The sequence below is a fragment of the Giraffa tippelskirchi genome, chromosome 9, assembly GCF_054371585.1.
Source record: "Giraffa tippelskirchi isolate mGirTip1 chromosome 9, T2T-mGirTip1v1.2.pri, whole genome shotgun sequence".
Taxonomy (NCBI): Eukaryota; Metazoa; Chordata; class Mammalia; order Artiodactyla; family Giraffidae; genus Giraffa; species Giraffa tippelskirchi.
The window spans coordinates 139,094,729-139,110,180 of record NC_137283.1 but is presented as its reverse complement, the minus strand read 5'-3'; positions in this window follow the sequence as shown (position 1 = coordinate 139,110,180).

Sequence of the window (15,452 nt, the reverse complement as noted above, 5' to 3'; positions counted from 1 at the left end):
TCTGTACATCTCTCTTGGAGGAGCCACATTAAAAATGCTCTGTAGCCACAGTAACTAGTGGCAAGTCTGAGCTCTTCAAACATCTTTAGATGTTTTTCTCATTTCCTAACCTCCAAACCACACTGGGTTTACATATTTTCAAATCCAAACCTTCACCTTTTACATTGTAATCCCAGTCTATTTTTTTGTTCCAGAATCTTCCATGTAAAAAAGAAGTCTTCATTCACAGAAATTCAGACTAAAGCAATGTGAACAGTGAGTGGTCTAGTTAAAAATTACCGTTGTGGAGCTCAACCAAGTCCCCAGCTCTTTATTGCTGACACATTAACACATAAATTTTCAACCACAGAGATGAAAAACCCAAATCTTTTGAAGTGATAATGAAATAATGATTAGAATTTAACACCTTCTAAAAAGGAAACTTCACTAGAGCTGCGTAAACTTCTAGGCTCTATTTTTTTTTTTTTTCAACAGAGAAAATGACAAGTTTTTGCCATCAAATATGATTATTTCTCTAGTTTCAATTTTTTACTAAAATAAATATAATGCAGTCATCATTACAATAATCATTTTATAAAGAAACTATTATATCACTGAAATTTTTAAGAACTGAGGGTTTTATCTTCAACCCCACCCAGTCAGAAATGGGGTCCAGGTCCTACAAGGCAACATCAGGATACCATTCACCTCCCTAATTTTGCCTTCATCTCAGATTTCCAATTTTCCTGAGGTACTATGCCCAGCACATATGTGAAAGCTGTACTGGACACTAATTGTATTCTTTCTGAAGCAGATTCTACTAATTTGCCTTTTTCTGGATGTTTTACTTCTCAGGGGTAATTAAGTCCAAGATCAACTGTGTAGCTAGGAAAGTAAGCCTTTTCTTACTCTCCCAGGCCTGCTTCTGGGAATTTGGTGTTCTTCCAGTCCCTATTCCCTTCCTCAGCCCTCTCAGAGACAAGTACCCCCCCAATCTGCAACAGGAAAACCAAGTTCTGTCCATATCACAAACCAATACCTGAGCAAGTGGGAAAAACCTAGAAGCCAGTGATCCTGAGAAAGTTCTCAGTACCTAACTCTACTTTGAGTCTCTATGGTTAATTTTATGTGTCAACTTTGATGGTCCACGGCGCTGAGATAGTTGATCAAACATTATTCTGGATGTTTCTGAGAGAGTGTTTCTGGATGAGATTTACATTTAAATTGGTGGACTTTGAGAAAGCAAGTGGCCCTACATAACAGATGTGGGCCTAGAATGCAGGGTGAGGGCAACTCAACCCACAACCCATGATTACTGTGTTGCAGGGGCTGCTGGGCTGGGGGTTGCAAGGACAACCATAATGTTCAGAGCAGAGAGCCCCACAGTCTCTGAGACTTGGGCAGAAAGAGCTAGCAGCATAGTCTATAAATAACCAAACCAACTTGTGAAATGCTAAGCAGGATTGCCTAAGTCAAGAGAGATTTATTTTAAGGAATTGGCTCGTATTAGTATGGAGGCTGGCAAATCCACAATCTGCAGGGTAGGACTGGAAGGCTGCAGACCCAGGAGCTAAGGTTGCAGTTCAAGTCTGAAGGCTGTCTGCTGGCAGAATTCCCTCTTAGAAGAGGAGGTCAGTCACTGATCTATTAAGATGTTCATCTGATTAAATGAGGCCCTCACTAACGGAGGGCCCTGTGGCCTATCATGGGTCCCCCTGCCAGCCTTCTCTCTCATGATTTTCTCTCAGAGCCCTGCACTCCACCTCGGTCCTTCGTATCAGGGTCTATGTCCCTGAGTCCCAATTTCAGGCAGAGTCTAAGGTCATTGTAAGGAAAGCTATGACCAACCTAGACAGCATATTAAAAAGCAGAGACATTACTTTACCAACAAAGATCCATATAGTCAAAGCTATGGTTTTTCCAGTAGTCATGTATGGATGTGAGAGTTGGACCATAAAGAAGGCTGAGCGCCAAAGAATTGATGCTTTCAAACTGTGATGCTGGAGAAGACTCCTGAGAGTCCCTTGGACAGCAAGGAGATCCAACCAGTCAATCCTAAAGGAAATCAGTCCTGAATATTCATTAGAAGGACTGATGCTGAAGCTAAAGCTTCAATACTTTGGCCACCTGATGTGAAGAGCCAGCTCAATAGAAAAGACCTTGATGCTGGGAAAGATTGAAGGCAGGAGGAGAAGGGGATGACAGAGGGTGAGAGGTTGGATTAAATCACCAACTCAATGGACATGAGTTTGAGCAAGTGTCAGGAGATGGTAAAGGATGGGGAAGCCTGACATGCTGCAATCCATGGGGTCACAGAGAGTTGGACAGGAATGAGAAACTGAACAAAAACAAGGTCATCTCAAGAGAGTCCCAGTTCCATTTAAATCAGAGGATGTGGCCTCTTGTTATTGTTTAGTCGCTCAGTCGTGTTCAACTCTTTTGAGACCCAATTAACTGTACCAGAGTGGGTTGCTACTTCCTTCTCCAGGGGGTCTTCCTGACCCAAGGATCTAACCTGGGTCTCCTGTTTGGCAGGTGGATTCTTTACCACTGAGCCACCTAGGAAGTCTGGATGTGGCCTAGCAGCTGTTTAAGGGTCATGAACATTTCATGATAGTCAAGAAGTCCTCAACAATCTATGATAAACCTCAACTTGTTTGTTCTGCAGTCTGAGGAGTTGTAGTGGGGTTTCACCTGTTGATAGAAATAATAAACAATCTATAATAGGAATAGAAAAGAATTTTATTTTAATCAAACTGAGGACTATATAGCCTGGGAGACACAGATTCAGGGAGCACTGGGAGAGTCTTCTAAAGGCAAAACCTGCAAAATTATGTAAGTTGTTTGTCAAGAATTACCACTGGACCTGGCAAGAAATAAGGGTGTTTGTTATGCAAGGATTAGCTGGGATTTGAACTGGTTTCCTACTTCCCTCGAGACCATAAGGCTGCAGCTGGCAACTGCTAGCAGATACTGTTTTGAGGATGACTGGTGATGTCCTTGAATCTGATACAGTTCAAAAACCTCAAGTTCTCAGGGATGTAGGAACGTGACTGAAACCACAGCCACAATGGCCATCCAGCTCCACTCAAGCTAAATCGTGAATAAGCCTGGACTTCCAGGTACATTAAATATTTGCAATTTCTTCCATCACATCTAACACCACTAGCCAGGTTCAGCTTCAGTCCCACTAAATAACCGAAGTTAATATCAGAAATGTCAAAATGAACCAGACTTGTGTTACAGAATGTGCTGGCATTTGGGGCTGGAGGAAAGATGATGAAACTGACCAGATGATGCTGAGAAAATAGAAATACTGGCTATGATTTCTCAAGCACTTTCTGTGTGCCAGGCATTGCGCTAACATTCTTGCCCTCATTCACTGAAGTCTTACATCTGCCCTACTGAGGTGAGTATGACTCTTCTTCAACATTTCAAAGAAAGGAGAGGCACACAGAGTATAATAACATACTCAAGTTACAGAGCTATTAAGTAATGCAGCTGGGATCTGAGCCTAGACAGTCTGCTTCACCACACTCTTAATTAATCATAGTATTCTCTGGCAAAGGGACTACATGAATGCATAATCTGGAAATGTCGTCTCTTTTTTCTGACACTGCTGATGACACACTCCATGATTTTACCTACCTGAACTCTTCATTTTTTCTGTGTTTCCATCAAAACCATTCCTCCTCTTTTGATGCAGTTTTGAAAAATTATGCTAAATATCTTCACTTAGGTCAGGATTAAATTGTTTCTCCCTCTTTTGGCCTAAGAGATAGTGTTAACTTCATTAAATCCTGATTTTAATAAGCAAGTTCCTTCACAGAGAACAAACTGAAGGGTTAACAGTGGGAGGTGGAGGTGGGGGAAATAGCTAAAGGGTGTCAAAAGAGATAAACTTCCAGTTATAAAAAAAATAAGTCATGAATATGTAACATAGAGCATGGTGACTCTAGCTAATAATACCATATTGCGTATTTGCAAGCTGCTATGAGTTCAGTTCAGTTCAGTTCAGCCGCTCAGTCATGTCCGACTCTTTGCACCCCCATGAACAGCAGCACGCCAGGCCTCCCTGTCCATCACCAACTCCTGGAGTTTACTCAAACTCATGTCCATTGAGTTGGTGATGCCATCCAACCATCTCATCCTCTGTCGTCCCCTTCTCCTCCCACCCTCAGTCTTTCCCAGCATCAAGGTCTTTTCAAATAAGTCAGTTCTTTGCATCAGGTGGCCAAAGTATTGGAGTTTCAGCTTCAACATCAGTCCTTCTAATGAATATTCAGAACTGGTTTCCTTTAGGATGGACTGGTTGGATCTCCTTGAAGTCCAAGGGACTCTCAAGAGCCTTCTCCAATACCACAGTTCAAAAGCATCAATTCTCTGGCACTCAGCTTTCCTTATAGTCCAACTCTCAACATCCATACATGACTACTGGAAAAACCATAGCTTTGACTATATGGACCTTTATTGGCAAAGTAATGTCTCTGCTTTTTAATATGCTGTCTAGGTTGGTCATAACTTTTCTTCCATGGAGTAAGTGTCTTTAAATTTCATGGTTGCAGTCACCATCTGCAGTGATTTTGGAGCCTCCCAAAATGAAGTCTGTCACTGTTTCCATTGTTTCCTCATCTATTTGCCATGAAGTGATGGGACCGGATGCCATGATCTTCATTTTCTGAATGTTGAGTCTTAAGCCAACTTTTTCACTCTCCTCTTTCACTTTCATCAAAAGGCTCTTTAGTTCTTCTCTTTCCTGGTGGCTTAGAGGGTAAAGCGTCTGCCTGCAATGTGGAAGATGTGGGTTCAATCCTTGAAGATCTCCAGGAAAATCCCCTGGAGAAGGAAATGGCAACCCACTCCAGTACTCTTGCCTGGAAAATCCCATGGACGGAGGAGTCTGGGAGGCTGCAGTCCATGGAATCGCAAAAAGTCAGACATGACTGAGCGACTTCACTTTTACTTTCTGCCATAAGGATGGTGTCATCTGCATATCTGAGGTTATTGATATTTCTCCCGGCAATCTTGATTCCAGCTTGTGTTTCTTCAGCCCAGCGTTTCTCATGAAGTACTCTGCATATAAGTTAAATAAGCAGGGTGATGATATACATCCTTGACATATTCCTTTTCCTATTTGGAACCAGTCTGTTGTTCCATGTCCAGTTCTAACTGTTGCTTCCTGACCTGCATACAGGTTTCTCAGGAAGCAGGTCAGGGGGTCTGGTATTCCCATCTCTTTCAGAATTTTCCACAGTTTATTGTGATCCACACAGTCAAAGACTTTGGCATAGTCAATAAAGCAGAAATAGATGTTTTTCTGGAACTCTTCTTGGTTTTTTGATGCTCCAACATTTGTTGACAATTAGATCTCTGGTTCCTCTGCCTTTTCTAAAACCAGCTTGAACATCTGGAAGTTCATAGTTCATATACTGTTGAAGCTTGTCTTGGAGAATTTTGAGCATTTCTTTGCTAGCATGTGAGATGAGTGCAATTGTGTGATAGTTTGAGCATTCTTTGGTATTGCCTTTCTTGGGGAGTAGCTCTTAAAAGTTTTGATCACAAGAAAAAATGTTGTAATTATACATGATGATAGATGTAACTCGACTTATTGTGTTAATCATTTCACAATGTATAAAATATCGAATCACGTTGTACATCTGAAACTGATAAAATTTTATATATCAATTATACCTCAATAAGACAAAAAAACCAAGTTCTTATAATCTTCTACCAGATTGCCAATGTTCTTGAATCTGACATGAATGACTAAAGAATTGGGTGTGGTAGAAGTGTAAAGTCTGTGGGTCTGTAAGTTCAGGAACTGTAAAAGACAAAAACAGGGGAAATGCAAGCAGGGAGTACTTGTATCATTGAAATCTGTAGCAGTAAGCATTTTTTTTTTTTTTTTGGTCAAAGAGTTATTTCTTAGTAGTCTATAGGAAAATAGGCACTATTAAAATTTTCTGTTTTATTTTCTCCACCAGTATTTGGTGATTGTTAGGAGATCAAGATGGTAGAAAAAAACCTGGTTTCAAGATTTAGTTCAAAGATCCCTGCATCTTGTAAAGAACTTCCTGATAATTTTTTCCACCACTTTGAGTAGAACTGACCACTCCCTGCTGTGTTCTCACTAGAGTTTGCACAAACTTTTAATACAAGACAAATAAAGCTGTAATGTTATTTTTAGTTTACAACTCCTCCCCCTCTCTTTCTCTCTCATAAAATAAGTTCCTTCAGAAAAGGAATGACAGCTTATTCTTATTTATATCACTGTGGCGGGGATAGTAAGCAAATAATAACACAGCTAATATTTATCTACTTTCTTGTCAGGCCTGGGGCTAAGCCGCAGGCACATCTCCTTTAACCTTCACAATGACCCTATGTGGTACACATTATTCTATCTCCACTTACAGGTAATGAAACCAAGGAACAGCGAAGTTAAGTTATTCAGGGGTGATAAACCCAGGCAGACCAACTTCAGAGGCTTCATGCTTAATCAGTGCACTGTACTGATGAAATGTCTGATGGTGGACTGACTGACTGAAGAAGGCTGTCTTGCTCACTCCCAAGCAGTAGCCAGGATTCTCTAACAAAAGTAACACACTTCCATATGACAAATTTCTGTGCAGATAAAATTGTTTGCTACTTTGGAGTAATATCTTAGTCTGTTCAGGCTGCTGTAGAACAATATCATAGACTGAGTGGCTTATAAGCAACAGAAATTTATTTCTCACAGTTTTGGAGGCTGGGAAGTCCAAGACCAAAATTCACCAAGGCAGAATTGGTGAAGATCCTCTTCCTAGCTCACAGCCAGTCATTTTCTTGCTGGGTTCTCACATGAGGGAAGGGGCAAGATCTCTGGGGGGTTCTTTTTTTTTGCAAATTAATTGATTTGTTTTAATTGGAGGCTAATTACTTTACAATATTCTAGTGGTTTTTGCCATACATTCACATGAATCTGCCATGGTTGTACATGTGCTCCCCATCCTGAACCCCCCTGCCACCTCCCTCCCCATCCCATCCCTTAGGGTCATCCCAGTGCACTGGCCCTGAGCACCCTGTCTCATGCATCGAACCTCAACTGGCGATCTATTTCACATATGGTAATATACATGTTTCAATGCTATTCTCTTATAAGGGCAGTAATGCCATTCATGAGGGCTCTACCTTATGACCTAATCACCCCCACAAAAGGCCCACCTCCTAATACATCACACTAGGAGTTAGGATTTAACATACGAATTGTGGGGTGGGGGAGACACAGACATTCCATCTTTAGCAAGCAGTTAGAAATTTTCTTCTCATTTTGGTCTTATTTCTAGTACAAAAAAATCATATTATACATTTTTCTTTCACATAGTGTATTTCAATTCTCTTTTTAGAGGTCTAGATGGTAGCACATATACATTCTTTGATCAAAGTACTGACTGTGATAGTTTGGTGGAAAACTTATATTAAAGGTTAATTTAAACCAAAGAATGAGGGATTTCCCTGATGGCCCAGGCTAAAACCATGCACTCCCAATGCAAGGGGCCCCGGTTCGATTCCTGGTCAGGGAACTAGATCCCACATGCTGCAACTAAGAGTTTGTATGCTGCAACTAAAGATCCCAGCACAGCCAACTAAATATTTTTAAAAATAAATTAATTAAAGGATGATGTGAAATAGAGGTCCAAAACTTAAATTCCTGTAAGAACTCAGAAGGTAGAATAAATCAAGCAATGTGTGAAGTGATTGAGACAGTGAGACTGTGGTTCAACTGGGACGGTAAACAGTAGAGAAAGTTTTCATGTTTTATATTCTTACGTTATGATTTTCTGAGCAAATTTTACGGACCTTTGTAGTCAGAGCTGAAAGACCAAGACTCGATGTGAATTTATGAGTGATTACTTATTGTGAATTCCAGAGAGATTTACTTAGAGCTGTGGTTTTTTTTTTTTAATGTCAAACAGCGATGCAACCCACCCCCCATCCCCAGCATCCCCACCCATTCAGGACCATGCAGACATCTTCTGCGATGTGAAGCTGGAAACTCTAGTTTTATCTTCCGTGTCAATATATTTATTTACATCCCAAAGGGTAAAAATCCAGGATCCTGCTCCTTTGTTCCTCAAGGAGAATCTGTTTACAATATGAAGCAAAAGATTTTACTTTGTCTCTCAGAATGGGAGAGATAAATAAATGTATAGGTTGATTCCGGGGAGTGAGTCGCTCACTTACAGTAGACACTGTTATGAGTAGGATGACATCTGGTGCTCACTGCATGGCCCAGGGATAAGAATTGGGACAGAGAGAAGATGGGATGATCATTTGCTGTAAGTAAATAATATTCTGCTTTGCTCTAGAAACCCAGTATTGGTGTATAGGATAATATTAATAAATGTAGATATTAAAAACTTACAAGGAATCTATACTCTACCTGGGCTTCCCCAATAGTGGATAAAGAATCCACCTACAATGCAGGAGACAGAGGAGACGTGGGTTTGATTTCTGGATTGGGAAGATCTCCTCTAGGAGGGTATGGCAATCCACTCCAGTATTCTTGCCTGGAGACTCCCATGGACAGAGGAGCCTGATAGGCTACAGTGCATGGGGTCACAAAGAGTCAGAAACAACTAAAGTGACTTAGCACACATGCACACATACTCTACCAGCCCTGCTGACCAAACAAAACATGTCTATCGGCTGACTTTAGTTCATGAGCTGTGAGTTTGCAGTAACTAGTATTAGGTGTGCCCCGTCTTTTGGAAAGTGGGTTGTCATAGCATAATTTTAAAAGTACCTAAAAGATCCCTCTTTCAGAGCAAAGTATCTTACTCTTCTTGTCAAGACTTCCAATGTCACTGTTGTTACACCGTCACTGTAAATCCATTGCTTTGCTACTTAGAAACTGTATGTAATGCTAAAATATCTAGGAGTGTTAACCCAAAAATGGCTATCAAAATGCTGATATCTATAAACTAATCTGTTTACCCATCTTTACTCACAGCCAGCAAAGAACATCTGCCTTCAGATTAAAGAACCACTTACTGTACCTAAATGTTGATCAAAGATTAAGGTGGAGAGAAACCTTAAGCTGAAACCTTGTGAACCAAGGCAGTTCTAGTTATTCTCAAAGCAGAAGAATTCTTATCTGAAAAGCAGCGAGAGGGCACCGGGCATTGGTGAGACACGGGAAAGCACTTCAAGAGGAAGAAACTCTGAAAGAGGAAGTTCAAGGCACCCGAGACAAATTGCATGCTTCTTTACATTGCTTGGTTCTTGCTCAGCAACAGTTTGCTCAGCCCAGTGTTTTGTGTGATACTGAGAAATGTTTTCTAAAGAACATGGTAGCTGTTCTTTATGGAACTGACCACACACTGGCTAGAAATTATGATAGGTCGGCTGTTTTAGTTGCAAGAGACAGAGACTCTGATTACCTTAAGTGATAAGGAATTTTGGTGCAAATGTATGGGAAAGTCAAAAGAGGAAACAGTCACCGTTGAGGGGGTCCTTAGAGACCATACTGAGGGAGAGACCACAGTTCAGGTACACAGCAGTGCTACGAAGCCTTGGGCTACTGCTGCAGCTCCAAGGCTTGGGCCTCTTGTTTCCCTTAAACAAAGGTTCTTCTTTGCTTACTGTTCTAGTGCTCTACTTTCTGTCCCTGAGTTTCTTGCTTCTTCTTTTTTCTTTTTCCTTCTTCCCCACCCACTCTGTCCAGCCACCTTTCCTTCCACTATGGTTTACATCTCAGCTTTCTGAAAGAGCATTTATTTAGCTTGGTCTGACACTGAGTGAGAAAAATTAACAGAAAACTTAATTAACTTGATTATAGCTTAATTAACAAAAAAGCCAACTGGCAATGACTTAAATCCATAGGATTTTATTTTTCCTCCTATAACAAGAACCCAGAGGTAGGTGGTACCAGATACTGGTTCACCAGCTCAATGCTAACACCCATATTTCAGTCTTTCTACTTTTTCTAGCCTTCCATTTTTAGCTGTTGGTTTTTCATCCTTAACTGTGAAAAACCAGCCTTATGATAGCTGCTGCAGATCCAGGCACCATGTGCCTACATTTAAGGCAAAAAAATTAGAGAAGGGTCAAAGCCAGCAAGCTCTCTTGTTGCATCTGTCTCACACACACACACACAAACACACAAGCACACACATACACATGCTCACAGACTTCTGCTTATGTCTCGTGAACCAGAACTATGTCATATGACTATGCTGCTGCCATGAAGGTTGTGAAAGTGACTACTGAGATTTTATAGCCTCTATAGTGGGAAGGAAACAAGAAGAAAGGTTATTAGCAATCAGTTGATGAACAATGCTTGCCAGAGTCAGCATCTAGCATATGGTATTGATCTTAGGCAGTGCTCCAAAACAAGCCATCTCCTGGAAGACTGTAGTCTATGCATAGCTGCCTTGGAGTCAGGTGTTGATCTGATATGATCAGACATCAGCATAAGAGCTTTCCTCAAAATAGAGCTGCGTGCAGGGCAAGAATGGATAGTGCTTGGTTTGGTATGATATCCACATGTGTCTAAATTCCCATCAGTGATCCAATTATAGCTGATCAACTGTAAGTTTAACTCTACCTGCTACATTCCCACAAGCTTGCATTGTCTATTCATATATTTGTCCATTCATAATATTCAGTATTAATGGAATGATAGGCACTTGCCTAGGTGCAGGGACTACAACAGTAAGGAAAACACTGAGCTTATTTTCTAGAGGAACAGAAAACTTAGGCTCCAATAATCCTGTTCTTCTCTTTGTAATGATCACCATAATTTCAGTGCTTACGTGTCTGTAGACATATAATGACAAAAACACAGTTAAGTAAGGAGCGGTGTGGAGGGCATACTGGCTTAACAATCAGAATTCAGAACTAAATGCTTTAGCCACAAACTTTTCTGTCCGTCTCCTTTACAAAGAAACCGATCGACATTTTTGTGCTAGAGAAACAAGGAAGGAAATGCACACTGCCAGGATCCAAAAATATAGTTTTTGCTGTACACCCTGTCCCTGTTCTCATTAGAACATAGTTTTAACTTCTAAAATGAATTTATTTGGCCTTTATTTAATTTCCTCTAGGATATGTTGAATGTGGCCTACAAAATGGAGCTTTACTCCTGAGCAGCACTTCTCTATGCACTTGACCTTAGATTCAACCATCCCTCACCCCACATTAGTTTTCTTGGTTTTAAAACCTCACCAGAAGATACAACAAGTACCAACATATACTTGGATATTCTCTGGCCATTAGGCATTAGATGTTTACCAAGGAAACTGGCACTGCTCATGTGACTTCTGTGTGACTCTATAAAATTTATATATTGAATTTTAAAATTATCCTTCTGATCTTCCTCTTACCTCTCTTGCTAGCCTGTGATTCCCCCATTACCCAGCTTTCTTCAGGCTAATACCCTTTTATCCTTCAGGTCCCAACACAGTTGTAACCACCTAAAGAAAGAGTCCTTAAAACTTAGACTAAGTTCCTGTTCATGCTCCTATAAACCCATCACTCTCCTTGATAACACTTACAATTTCTGTACTTGTAATAGCTTTATTAGGCTTCCCAGGTGACTCAGTGGTAAAGAATCCACCTGGCAATGCATGAGATATGGGTTTGGTGCCTGGGTCAGAAAGATCCCCTGGAGGAGGAACTGGCAGCCCACTCCAGTATTCTTGTCTGGGAAATCCCATGGACAGAGAGCCTGGTGGCCTACAGTCCATGGGGTCACAATAGAGTCAAGACTCACTAAGTGACTAAACGACAACAACAATAGCTTGATTAATACCTGCTCAATCTCTCACTAGACTGTAAGCTCCATGAGGACAGAGGCCATCTCTGTCTTGCTTAAGTCTACACCTCAGTGTGTAGCAGTGTTGGATATACACAGGGGCACTCAATAACATTTAATGAATTAATAAGTAATTTTAGTCTCCAAGTGACTAGCATAATGCTGCCAAAAAATAGATACTGCAGGAGATGTTGACTGCGGCGCTCGGCCCAGGAATAGAAAACTTAGTACCATTTCCTCCCTGCTGCTGGGAGTGCTACTGGCAGACACCCTCAGCTGCCAGCTCTCTTTGGAGAATGCCTCACTTTTTAATTTATTTTTAATTGGAGGATAATTATTTTAAAATGTCACGTTGGTTTCTGTTGTACAATAAAGTGAATGTGTACACATATATCCCCACCCTCTTGAATGTCACTCCCACTCCACTCCCATCCCACCCCTCTAGGTCATACCTAAGCACCAAGCTGAGCTCCCTGGGTTATAAGCAGCTTCCCACTAGCTATCTATTTTACACATGGTAGTGTATATATGTCAATGTTACTCTCTCAATTCATCCCAAACTAGTTTTCTCCCGCTGTGTCCACAAGTCCATTCTCTATGTCTGCCTCTCTATTCTTGCCCTGCAAATAGGTTCATCTGTACCATTTTTCTAGACTCTATACATATGTGTTAATATATAACATTTGTTTTTCTCTTTCTGACTTACTTCACTTTGTATAATACCTATAAGGTTTATCTACCTCACTATAACTGACTCAAATTCGTTTTTTTTATAATTAATATTTCATTCTATATATGTACCATAATTTCTTTGTCCATTCATCTGTTGATGGGCATCATTGAAAAAGCAAGAGAGTTCCAGAAAAACATCTACTTCTGCTTTATTGACTATGCCAAACCTTTGACTGTGTGGATCACAATACACTGTGGAAAATTCTGAAAGAGATAGGAATACCAGACCATCTGACCTGTCTCTCAAGAAACCTGTATGCAGGTCAGGAAGCAACAGTTAGAACTGGACATGGAACAACAGACTGGTTCCAAATAGGAAAAGGAGTACGTCAAGGCTGTATATTGTCACCCTGCTTATTTAACTTATATGCAGAGTACATCATGAGAAACACTGGGCTGGAGGAAGCACAAGCTGGAATCAAGATCACCAGGAGATATATCAATAACCTCAGATATGTGGATGACACCACCCTTATGGCAGAAAGTGAAGAACAAAAGAGCCTCTTGATGAAAGTGAAAGAGGAGAGTGAAAAAGATGGCTTAAAGCTCAACGTTCAGAAAACGAAGATCATGGCATCCGGTCCCATCACTTCATGACAAATAGATGGGGAAACAGTGGAAACAGTGTCAGATTTTATTTGGGGGGACTCCAAAATCACTGCTGATGGTGATTGCAGCCATGAAATTAAAAGATGCTTACTCCTTGGAAGGAAGGTTATGACGAACCTAGATAGCATATTTAAAAGCAGAGACATTACTTTGCCAACAAAAGTCCGTCTAGTCAAGGCTATGGTTTTTCCAGTGGTCATATATGGATGTGAGAGTTGGATGTTGAAGAAAGCTGAGTGCCGCAGAATTGATGCTTTTGAACTGTGGTGTTGGAGAAGACTCTTGAGAGTCCCTTGGACTGCAAGGAGATCCAATCAATCTATCCTAAAGGAGATCGGTCCTGGGTGTTCATTGGAAGGACTGATGTTGAAGCTGAAACTCCAATACTTTGGCCACCTCATGTGAAGAGTTGACTCATTGAAAAGACCCTGATGCTGGGTCTTGTGGATTGAGGGCAGGAGGAGAAGGGGATGACAGAGGATGAGATGGCTGGATGGCATCATCCACTCGATGAACATGAGTTTGGGTGAACTCCGGGAGTTGGTGATGGACAGGGAGGCCTGGCGTGCTGCTGTTCATGGGGTCGCAAAGAGTCAGACACGACTGAGTGACTGAACTGAACTGAGGTTGCTTCCATGTTCTGGTTATTGTAAATAGTGCTGCAATGAACATTGGGGGTATATGTATCTTTTTGAAGAGAATGCCTCACTGAAAGAAACAGGCAACCCCAAACATGTCCCTTTTCTGGGTGGTTGGTATTCAATGACTAATCAATCTTGGGAGTTGAAGACCCAGCCACTCATGCCAACTCAAAGATACCTCTAAAAGGCCTGGAACGGATAAGCTGAAGTCTTTGTTAGGATGGCATCATAGCTCATCTCCCTCTGCTCAATCCTGTTTCCTCCACCTCCCTTTCACAGGAGTCAATCCCAAGAGCACACAAGAGCATGTCTGTACACTTATCTCCCCTGAGAGTCTGCTCCATGGGTAACTCAACCTTTGATGGCTACTACAAAAATATTTACTGAATTGAATTGAATATTATGTTCAATTGAATTGAACGTTATGCTCCATAAACTCCTATACACCAAAGACCACTTCTTATTTATCTTTGTATCCTTACACTGATTAGAAGGTGACTTTTATAAAGGGAGTGCTATGGTCTGATTGTTTATATACCACAAAAATTCACATGTTGAAATTCTGACCCTCAAAGGTGATGATATTAGGTGGCATGGCCTTTGGGAGGTGCTGGAGTCATGAGGGTGGAGCCCTCAGGAATGGAATTAACACCTTATAAAAGAGTGATCCCTTCCTCTTCTGTCAAGTGAGGAAACAGTTAGAAGCCTGCCATTCAGAAGAGTACTGCAGCCCCAACCTGACCATGCTGGCACTCTGATCTTGGACTTGTAGCCTCCAGACTAGGACAAATATGATCCTGTGGTTTATAAACTACTGAGTTTGTGGTATCCTGTTATAACCACCCAAGCAGACTAAGACAGTGAACATCATAAACCCAACAAATAAAATATTCCCCCAAACAGTCTACTTGAGTTAAACCCTTCCTATTCAAAGTGTGGTCTTAGAGCGATGTCCATTGGCATTCTTCGTGTATTTTGTTACAAATGCAGACTCTCAAGGCCCAACCTGAATCTGACCAACTGAATCCAAATCTGCATTTTAACAAGATCCTGGTTCGTTCATACTGATTTTCAGAAATACTGAGCTAAGCGATTTATTATTATAAATAAAGTGACCTTGCTAATATTTCCTCTCTACTTTGTACATCTTCATAATGTTTTTCTAAAAAAAATATTAATTTTAGTGTAATCATGCCTTCTTTCATCCAACAAATACTAAATGAGTCCCAAAGATTTCAGCCCGACAGAGCTTACATTCTACAAAGACGAGAAAATAAACATCAATATACATATTGCAGAGCATGAGGGAAGGTGATAAATGCCCCTCACACACACACGTACGCACACACACACACACACACACACACACACACAAAACAAAAAACCAGTAGGGCAGGGTAAAGAGGATGGAAAGATGGGTTGCAATTTCAAAATTTTGCAGAAAGCCATGATAAGCAGACACTTGAAGCAAGCTAGGTAGTTAGCCATACACATATCTAAGCATGATCCTGGAATGTTCTAAGAAGGGTAGAGGCCAATGTGGCTGAAGTAGAATAGGTGAGGCGATGCAGAGTAATAGGAAATGTGGTCATAGAGGTAAGAGGGCAGATCTTATGATGAGAGTTTGCTATTTAATAGCTGAAAAGGTAATGCAAGTTCTTTTTCCTCCAAGAATAAAGTAGTTCTTGCCCGAGCCA